The sequence below is a fragment of the Bidens hawaiensis genome, unplaced genomic scaffold, assembly GCF_021521415.1.
Source record: "Bidens hawaiensis isolate Kalapana, Puna unplaced genomic scaffold, B.hawaiensis_p1.1 tig00003270_1, whole genome shotgun sequence".
NCBI lineage: Eukaryota > Viridiplantae > Streptophyta > Magnoliopsida > Asterales > Asteraceae > Bidens > Bidens hawaiensis.
The window spans coordinates 2,514,136-2,524,462 of NW_027491179.1; the positions used below are offsets into that span (position 1 = coordinate 2,514,136).

At 31.8% G+C, this 10,327-nt stretch overlaps 1 long non-coding RNA gene across 2 annotated transcripts; it reads right to left on the bottom strand.

Annotated features, from left to right (window-relative positions):
• Positions 1-3,376: 3,376 nt before the first annotated feature.
• On the bottom strand, positions 3,377-7,967 carry LOC143623068 (uncharacterized). Of its 2 annotated transcripts, XR_013151827.1 has the most exons (4): positions 7,306-7,967; positions 6,014-6,369; positions 5,128-5,354; positions 3,377-3,752 (listed from the first exon to the last, which is right to left on the bottom strand). It is a non-coding gene; the product is annotated as an uncharacterized LOC143623068 (long non-coding RNA). The 2 variants fall into 2 exon arrangements; XR_013151826.1 differs by lacking the exon at positions 7,306-7,967 and having other exon boundaries at positions 6,014-6,430.
• Positions 7,968-10,327: the final 2,360 nt, after the last annotated feature.

The following is a 10,327-nucleotide window of genomic DNA, read 5'->3' on the forward strand; positions in this document are numbered from 1 at the left end:
TATGTTTTCATTCAAAAAGCCCTCAATTAATTTCAATGATTGAGGAAGTTTTGATAGTCAATTTGATTCCGGTTCGTTTTAGGGCATAATAATCAAAACATTTGACTATTCGATTTCTCTATCTTCTGTTTAATTCAAAATTAGCTTTCGGGCCAGAATAATTTTATGTTTGTTTTAAAATTTTGACTGTATTGGTTAGAACGCGACTCCCGACTTGGAGTTCGGATTGTGAATAGTACCAGCTCGCTTAAATATTAAAAACCTCATAACTTGTGTTTTACACATCCGTTTGATCTGATTCCATTGGCTATGTTCTCGTGTTTAATTCTAGTATAATGTCTCAAAGTTCCAGGTCAGTTCGTGTCGGATTAGTTAGTGCATCAAAGGTTCGGGATTCGTTTAATTATTTTTATTTTATTGTTTAGCTTGCTAATCATTAAGGTGAGTAACAACTCCTCTATTTTTCTTTTGTTATTAAACACTTTTGGGGAGTTTATGTGTACCTACTTTGCATTCAATTATCCATAAACTAGCAAATCATTACTTGTTGTGTTGATCAATTAAATGCTTACTTTCTATTTGCATACTTGCTTATTTGTTTAATTCTAGTATTCGGAGAGGTTCATCATTGATTCTAGCATAACTCATTGGTACGTCTTAGTAGCCAAAGCTCGATTCGCAAGGCAATATCAACTGGCACCAATATTGTATTTCTTTCGTCTTAGTATCTTAAGCCCAATTCGCAAGGCAATGGTCTAACGAAACCAATTTATTGCATATTATTTAATTGTTAATGCTCACAATATTGATTTAAAGTGTTTATTATATATTATAGTTAGTGTTAAAACTTGTGATTACTTACTCAACCTCGTGTTGACAAACATATCTATTTTGTACGCATACGGCATGTTATCTTATGCCACATAGTTCGTGGTACGCTCCGGTACGGGAACGTGGAACGGGGTCGCAATTCGCTAGGTCATTAAAATTCGGTACGAGAGGGGGTAGGCTCATTTCGGTTCGCTCTGGTACGATGTACCATAAAATGTGGTACGATGAACCATTAAAACGGATATGTACCGCATCTCGATGCACTAATATGTAAAAGTTTATAGTAATTATAATAAATACTTTAACAACAAGGATGAACATTGTCATTTGGCTAAAGAATAAGTAAAAGAAGAAACATAAAAAGATAGATATGTCAGTTAACCTAAATCTAAGCCGCCACTATCTTCATCTCTCCCACTTCATTTAACCTAAAGTTCTGCCGGAAATATATTTCTACATACAAATCGGCAAGTAACGACTAATCTTTTGTGACAAATCATCTAGCGAAGCTTCAATTTCATGTCAAATCCTCTTGACTGTGACAAAAATTAAAAGACATTGACCATCCAAATCACGATCGATGTCAAAGAAACGTGTTTTGCAGGCTACGAATTCGTGTGCCCTATATCAATAGGTACGACTCAATTACTTTTTCGGAACGCTAATTTCATTGTCGAATTCGTGAATCGGAGCATTCCCGGAACACTTTCGTACCATGATCCGGTACGGACGTTCCAGATCGAAAATCATGGGCATCTCAGCGATTTTGTGACTATGATCTTATCGGTTGAAGTGAATGTTGAAGATCACATTGAATGGGCTCTAGGATATTTAATAAAAGAAAGGCAAGATGTTTTTGTGTTATTTGTTTGGTTTTAATTGTAATTGTTTGAGATGATGTGTACTTGTTTAAATTAAATAAAATAATTAGATATTGTCACTAATATTGTTATGTTAGTGCCTTGTGAGTTGTGAACCAACAGTTCGTGCTCTGGCATATTCTGTCGTCGTAGGTTGGGGTGTGACACGAAGAATCTTCATTTGAAGGCAAAAAGAGAAAAAAGGACTTCACACAACGTTTACTTGCACAAGATCAAGATGGATGTGGACTTGTTATCCATGGTCGATGGCACCTTTTGTGGCAAGCAACTAATGAATCACTAAATATTACACAAGTTACCCACACATGTTATGCTAGGAATAGAGGATTTGTTCAACCTTATTGCTCATTCTCTATAAATACATACATATATATTGAAGATCTCTCTCAATTATAAAGAATATAAAGATATCAAAGAGCTAAAGAAGGCACAAGCTATAATATTTCTTATTCATTCTTGTAATACTTATGGACATAACTTAAACGTGTTCTAGTGATTATTTTGATGATCTAAAAGGAAAATACTCTCTAAATACGTTTTTATTGTATTTGAGCTTGAAACTCTATCTTGACAGAGTTATATTAGTTAGAAGATTACATTTGACACAGCGAACAATTGAATAGATGTAAAGGCATACTATCTAAACACTTAATGTTCAATTAGGTGATCACTTTATTTGAAGAGTGAAACGTATAATGGGTGGTCCCTATCATTTAGAGAGACATCTTGTGAATAAAGCTCTCGACCTGAGGATTAAGGAGAGGACTGGAGTGGAATAATTAACATTCACTTGAACCTTCATAATTCGTTTGTGTTATATCTATCCCTTAAAACTTTTATTTATCATTTTATTGTTGTGAAAAAAAAATGAACAAAGTAATTAAAATTCCTATAACAAGTTGCATAAAACCAATGATCTCTAGTCCAAGTGGTTACGGTGGGACATCCAAAAACTTTAATTAAAAAGAGGGTTGGGGGGGGGGGGGGTCATGGAAGTCTCACTGGAGACAAAAAAAAATTAGGGGTGAAGTTTTTGATGTTGGTGACGGTAACAACGGGATGAAGCTTGTTTTCCATGGCGATGGAGATGAGGAAGAAAGAAGAACAGGATCGGTGAGGGATAGTAGCAAAAGTCGAGAGAGAGAGAGAGAGGGAGGGTTATGCTAGGTTTGATACTATAATAGAACACAATTTTTTTCTGCTTAATCTCCCTCTTCTCATCAGTCCTCGTTATATAATGCGATTACAATACTTTGGGAATCTTCTTAATGGAGATAAAGATCTCAACAATATAAGCTATAGATACGGAAATAAATATATATATTCTACATATACGTCTATTAGATAACCTATGAATCATTTAACATGTATTTGAAACTTAACATTAAGAGGTTTTGTAAACCATAAAACTGTGTCTTTTTAGTGAATTAAACACGCTCTACCTCTAGCTGATTCACATGTAGTCTTTTAATGACATCATTAAGAGACTACCAAACAGCCTCAAAGTGAACATGGACTATCCTTATTCAAAGTCTAAAAATGTTTGGTGTTATTTACTGGCGACTATGTTTATACATTAGGCAATTGCATCAAAAGATGGATGACCATAACGAACAACGTTAAACAATTGTGTGGTTTTTACACATGATCTCTTTTTATTAAAAAAGAAAATAAACAAACTCGAAGAACCCACCTATGATTAATGGGGTATTTTTGATACACTAGGCCGAAAGCTTCCTAGTTATACATTATTCACAAGCACATGATTTGATTATGTCTAATTAGGGTAATATTGATGGTTCCTATATAAGTCTCCAAAATCCTCCATTCTTGACTCCCATGGAAGCTCAAAATTATGTGGAACACTTGTCCAAGAATTACCCATTCTATAGCTGTTATGTGACTCGTGAATGCTTGAGGTCCCACCATTTATGTAGCCCATCGAAATGATTTCCTCATGCAGCATTTCGGTTTGCGTTTCTTGATCTTGTACTACAACAGGAGTGGTATAAATTACTTCAAAATGGCTATTTCCTCGCCCTGACACAGATAAGTAATATATCACTAGTGTTAATTTTTAACATGGTATTAATTTCATTTCATGTACTTATAAGTTTATATATACTAGACAGGTGTCCGTGCGATGCGACGAGAATTTAAAAACTTAGTAATCATGTAACAATTACGGATGTTAAAGGTTCGTTTGAAACCTTGAAAATGTTTAAACCAATCATCACTTTTGATTAGCTGGTTTCTGAATATTCAAACCATAGAAAACAGTTCGGTTTGCGGTTTTTACAAAAAATAGGCCATATAAACCGAGCTAGACTGTAACATTATTATTGAAGCACAATGCGTGAAACCAAACCATTAGTAACGATTCGGTTTAAATTTTCGACGGTTCAATTTTGGTTTTCAATGACAAAAATTAAAACCAAATGGTATGGCTCACGGTTTAACTTAGAAGCCGTTAAAACCGAATTGTGAACACCCATACGTAACATATTAATTTTTTTAATTGAAAAAACTATTGCAATACCATACCCAAATTAAAGACAATAAAATGCTCAATTTTTGTGGTGCATTTTTTATAAAAATATACTAGCATAAGAAAAAGTTACGGTCGTTGAAAAATCGTTGATGGGAAGTTGGTTACAATTAAAATAAAAAAGAATACATGGGTAAAGATGAATGGTTAAAGTTATAACAATTTTTTTAACTTTACAAAAGTTGAGTAAAGTTGAGAGGGCTATGTTGTAACTATTTATATGCATATTTTTTAATGGACAAAGTGTGTTCCTATCTTACATGTAACTTATACTTTACAAATTGTAAAGTACCTAAAAAGTAGGTGTTTTAATTTGCCCATGTCTCATGTACTATATATAGTATATATATGGGAGGGTTATTTTGAGAACCTTGATGAGTTGTAAGAACTTTAAGAACTCAATATGAAACACACATTTAATTAAATGAGTATGAAATATGTGGCTGAGAATAAATCTGATTAAAAAATGAATCAGAAGAGAGAATAAGTATTTTTGATAATTACACAAGTTTAAATGTTAGTTACACATGTGTAATAAATCGATTCGATGTGTAAAAAAATACCGTAATTTTTTTATGTTACTTATACTTACGTATTACATGTGTGTAAAAAAAATTCGAAAAAAAATTGTTACGTTGAGTTTTTTCGAGTTCTAAAAACTAAAGTGGTTCTTAAAGGAAATCAATCCAATATAGATATAGATAATATGTTACTCATACATTAAATTATAGTGTTAAAATTTGAGTTTCCTTATTCAAAGTATCAAAACTGTTATCGCAATTTGGACAGCGAGTGGTTTTCGACTCGACATCTAGTTTTCGATAAACCAAAAAAAAAAAGAAAACCTAAAAAGTATTAGCACTTTACCTGACATTAACAAATTAGAATCAAAAGCTCCATGAAATTGAGCGGGTTGTCCACTATGGGCATTCATGTAGGAGTAATCTACACAATGATTCGGGTGATGGTAGAAAAATGGGTAGTTGTTAATTGGGAAAGGTTGTTGGCTCAAATTAAATAGTCGGCTGTCACACTGAAGAAGCTTTTCAAATTGTTTATCAAGAACTCCTGAAGAAAATATGATTGAGTGTCGTCTGCAAGAACCATGTGATTTGATTAGTTACATGTTGTTTATTAGAAATCAAATTAACAAAAAATAGCAACGCGAAAAAATAAAGTTGTTTATTACAAATCAAATTAACAAAAAAAGAGCATTCTCAACCTGTTCTCTATCCCTATCTCTATAATTACACTAAAAAACACTACATTTCTCTCTTATGTTCAATTAAATAATATTTTTTTACCTTTATCATTACAGTTTTTTCTCTCCTCTACTTACAACAAATCCAACAAATATTAAAAAATAAATAAGGACAAACAATGTTTATCCAAATTTACAAAAAATCACTATATTTTTCTCTTCACCCTATAATTTGCATTCACAATCACTCACAACCTCACCCTATAATTTGCAAACTTCTCTCACGTAATTATTGGGAATGAGATGAGAATACTCTTAAACATATAAAAATTTGTCTAATGTGTATATTTATTCCGTACATATTTTATTAAAAGTAACATTATTGCTTAGAAATATAATTTTTTAAATCATATACAGTTAAGGCATATACATGGGGTAAGGGATTCGTTGACCCATCATAAGAACTTGTTGGATTTCCTTTACAAAATCCCTCCACACCCGCCATACCACTTCTACTCATGGAAATTGTTAGTATTCTAAAATCACAGGTACCTGCAGATAGAGGCTTGGCCTCCTGTAAAATCCGTAGTTTGCTTCCATTGCGTATGCTTCCGAGGTTGGGGATTAACCTCTCGACAAAATAGTGGTGGTTGATTTATCTGCTTAGCATGTTCATGTTATATAAACCAGATACCAAATTAAACAATCATTTACAAAAAGAAAGTGAGAGTAACCTCTATTTCTAGACGACCATGATCGCCTTCGTGTTGAAACGATCTAATGGCTGAAATTTCAGACCATTGCACTTCGATCTTGTTCTTGAGAGGTCCATCAAGAAATTCCCAAACAAGCTTCTTCTTGGCATAATAGATTTTGGCTACCAAGTCTCCTTCGTTTCTTGAAATCCTCTGCTCATATATTCAAACTTAAGTCTAAAAATATATTCATCTTTTAGATTGGGCTCATGGGCCATGTGTAGTGTAGGCACAAAATCTGAATCTACTTTTTTATAAGAGTTTTTTTTTGTATGACTTTTGTATATTAGATTGGTATTTTAAAAATCCGTAGGTTTTAATTGTAATTAACAAACTTTTGATACGTTAAGACCAAAAAGTGACTACTCTTTTAAACTTTCTATATATAACTACTAGTTTTTATCTCTCGTATTACGAAGATTGTTTTACGTGTTCGTTTATAATATATATATACTTTTTGAATTTTAATTTTATTTGTTGTACCGAAATTAATCATATACTTAGTATTTGATGATGAAATATTTTCACAAATAAATGATATATATACTATTTATAATTAAAAGACAATTTTATAGTAAAAAAAATAAGTGGGTTATGGGCCTAACAAACCCAAATAGCTTTTAAACTGAGTTATAACATCAACAACAAAAATATAAAAAAAATTGTAAAACAAAAATAAAAACTTAATAGTTTTTTTATTTGATACTTTGAGAGAACTATAAAATAAAATAAGAGTAACTAACATTTCAATTACAAATGTAAAGGGGAAATGAAAGTTCAGAAGGGATGTATGGTTAGCAAGGGAGGATTGTACGTTTAGCATGACCCTTAAAATTACCCCATTATTCAAATATTCACGTGAGACTCTCTGAAATGGAATGACAATCGTCTATATTAATTTTGATGATTCAAACCTGACTCACTCGAAACACATCAAGAAGGAAACCCCAAAAACACCCATTTGAATCGGGTTTGAATTGTTAAAAATGCAATTTTTAGTTATCTAATTTTGATTACCGCTTACTACCAAAAGTTGATATGTAATTAAATTAAAAAAAAAAAAAAACTTTTAGTGTAACGAGAAAATACCTTCCAAGTGCCAATTTGTAAAATAAGAGCAGGGAAATTAGAAGCCTTAAGTTTCTCAGGAGGTGGCTGAGATTCAACCTTCTTTTGTTCCCTTTCATGAGACAACGTCATCTCCACCAGGTTGATCAAAGAGTTTGACTTTCTCAATGTCAAACCGATCGGACTAACTCCCTGAATAAAAAAAATTAGACACCAAAGAGCCTTAGGCCTGACGGCATTAACAAGTTAATTTTTCCGGAGGTAGTGAAAACTACGTAATTTAGGAGTAGTGTTATAGAGTGTGTGAGTTGCGTTAAAAAAAAAGATATTAGACAACCTGCGGATATAGATGTGGAGCATGGTTGGAGGTTTGGTCGAAACCGGAAACAAATTCTCCATTGTTGCTGGTTCCTGCAAATGCCATCATAGATTCATGGTGATGATAATTATGGGCATTGTCCTCAAAGTTGTTGTAGGGATTTTGAAAGTAATGGTTCCTCATTGATGTTGAGTTGGATGGTGCTCTGTTTTCTACAATAGGATTGGGGTGGTACAAAGGGAGTGGAAAGGGAGGGGGATTTAAAACCAGTTTGTGGGTCCATTTCACACTATTTTTTAATTTTACTTTTGATTTTTGGTGGTTAATTAGGTTATAAAATGGTATGATTTACCTTTTTTTTTCTTATTATATGATTATATAACTAGTAAATAAATGTTAATTCATTTTAGTAAGTTTTTATTTAAAAGTAAATATATGTATTAAAATTTAAAGGTAAGTACATTTTCATATAATGTATTAACATGAAAGGAATAGTGTGAAATTTGCAATTATGTGTTGTTATTTCTTACTTAAAACTTGTATCACCGAAAGATTTATGAAAATCGACCATCTTTGAAAATGGATAATTTAGTATAACTAAGTGTTATGAATATTTCTTCTAACTCAGGATTCAGGAAGAAAACAAAAAATAAGTATTCCAAGAAAAATAATAAGTAACAATACTTTTGGATAAAACCCACCAAAAAGGTTTTTACCAGAGAAGACATTATTTTTATTTTGACAAATGCGTTAACACCCAAATTATCCATTATTTGTATGTTACCGGTCATCTTCTATCACGTGTTGTGCCAGTTTCCTTGAAATTAAAAAAAAAGAAAAAAATAAACCTAAAAAGATGATGAGAAGTGGGTCACAAAATCTAATTAATTAGAGAGGGTGGAGGGGGCGGCTGAAAATGGCTTCCAAACATCTACAAAAGCTTTTTAAAGTCAATTGACACTTTCTCATTTTGAATAAAAATAAGTATATTAGTTTTATTTCCTCGTATTGTGGGTTATTTTTGCTTATTTTTATCAAAATTATTATTGAGTAAATAAATTTTCATATATGTTGTGTTTAGTTAATAAAACTAAAGGTTCATATATATAGAATATATAGATTAAGTTTTGCTTTTTAGTATATATTATGAATTATTAAGAATATACAATTTTCCATGTATGGTGGTTTAAGATCCGTGTTAGCTGGGTTTAATTAAGTTTTTGTTTTTAATTGTTTTGCTAGTTGGTATTTTAGAATGATTTGCAATTTGTTTTTTTAACGTAGTTTTGTTTTTATTTAATTTATATATATTAGTTTGTTACGTTCATTATATTTTTAACATAGTTTTGTTTTGATTTAATCCATATATATTAGTTTGCTAAATTCATTGTATTTTATAATGTTTGAACTCTTTTTATTGAGATGTGTAGGTTTTTTATATTTTTAACTCACGAAAATAAATGAACACGAACATGTTGATTTTTTTAAACGAACAAACATGAACACAAATATTTCTCTTATGAAAAAGAGGCGGTTAATATAGGTAACGATGGTAGTTCATGCATGAGAATGGAAGTTGATGATGGTGGGTGGTAGTTGGAAGTTAACAGGCGAAGGAGAGGATAGATCGGCGACAGAGAATATGTATAGGAGAGAAATTACACCAGAGTTTGATGATGAAATGGTTTCACAAATATGTAAGTTTTTTCAACCTGTTTCAGGCCTATCCGAGTTTCGTGATACCCATTACCCTCTAAAAGTATTGTTTGATGATTAAGATATTATTTCACAAATAAATGAGATGTTATAACCCGTTTAAGAGATATCCGGGTTTGGTGAGAACCATGACCCGTAAATATGTAAGTTTTTTCAACCCGTTTCAGGCCTATCCGAGTTTCGTGATACCCATTACCCTCTAAAAGTATTGTTTGATGATTAAGATATTATTTCACAAATAAATGAGATGTTATAACCCGTTTAAGAGATATCCGGGTTTGGTGAGAACCATGACCCGTAAAGATTATTGTTTGATGATATTAAGTATTTCACGAATAAATGAGATATTATACCCCGTTTATAAAATATTTGGGGTTAGTAAGATCCATACCCGCGAATTTAAAATATTGGATAAATCATTATGGTGCCATGTAAGATTATGGTAGGCAATTATATAGATGTATAGATAATACTAACTTGGGATGTGTATTATACAGATAGTTATTTATTAAAATATTTAATAAATAATCAAAATACAATTTAACAAGATAATTATCAATCATCATACGCTATTAATATAAAACCGTCATACGCTACCATTTACAACAATTTAAAAATAAATATATAATTAATTGATTAATTAACATTATTTGTTATGTTTCTTTGAGATTAGAGGTGTTCAAAAAAACCGGTTATAGAACCGGTTTGGTCGGTTTAACAGAAAACCGGTTAATAGAAAAACCGGTTATTAAAAAACCGGTTAGACCGGTTATTGAACCGCCGGTTAGTACTTCGGTTACTCATTCGTGGACAAAAACCGGTTATTGAACCGGTTAGTAAAAAAACCGGTTAAATTTAAAAACCGGTTATTAAAAAACCGGTTAACCTAAAAACCGGTTAACCGGTTAACGGTCAAAAACCGGTTAACCTAAAAACCGGTTAACAGCCGGAGATTACGAATCAAGGAGGGGTGTTTACGTACGACGTTGAAGCGGTACGTCAACGGTT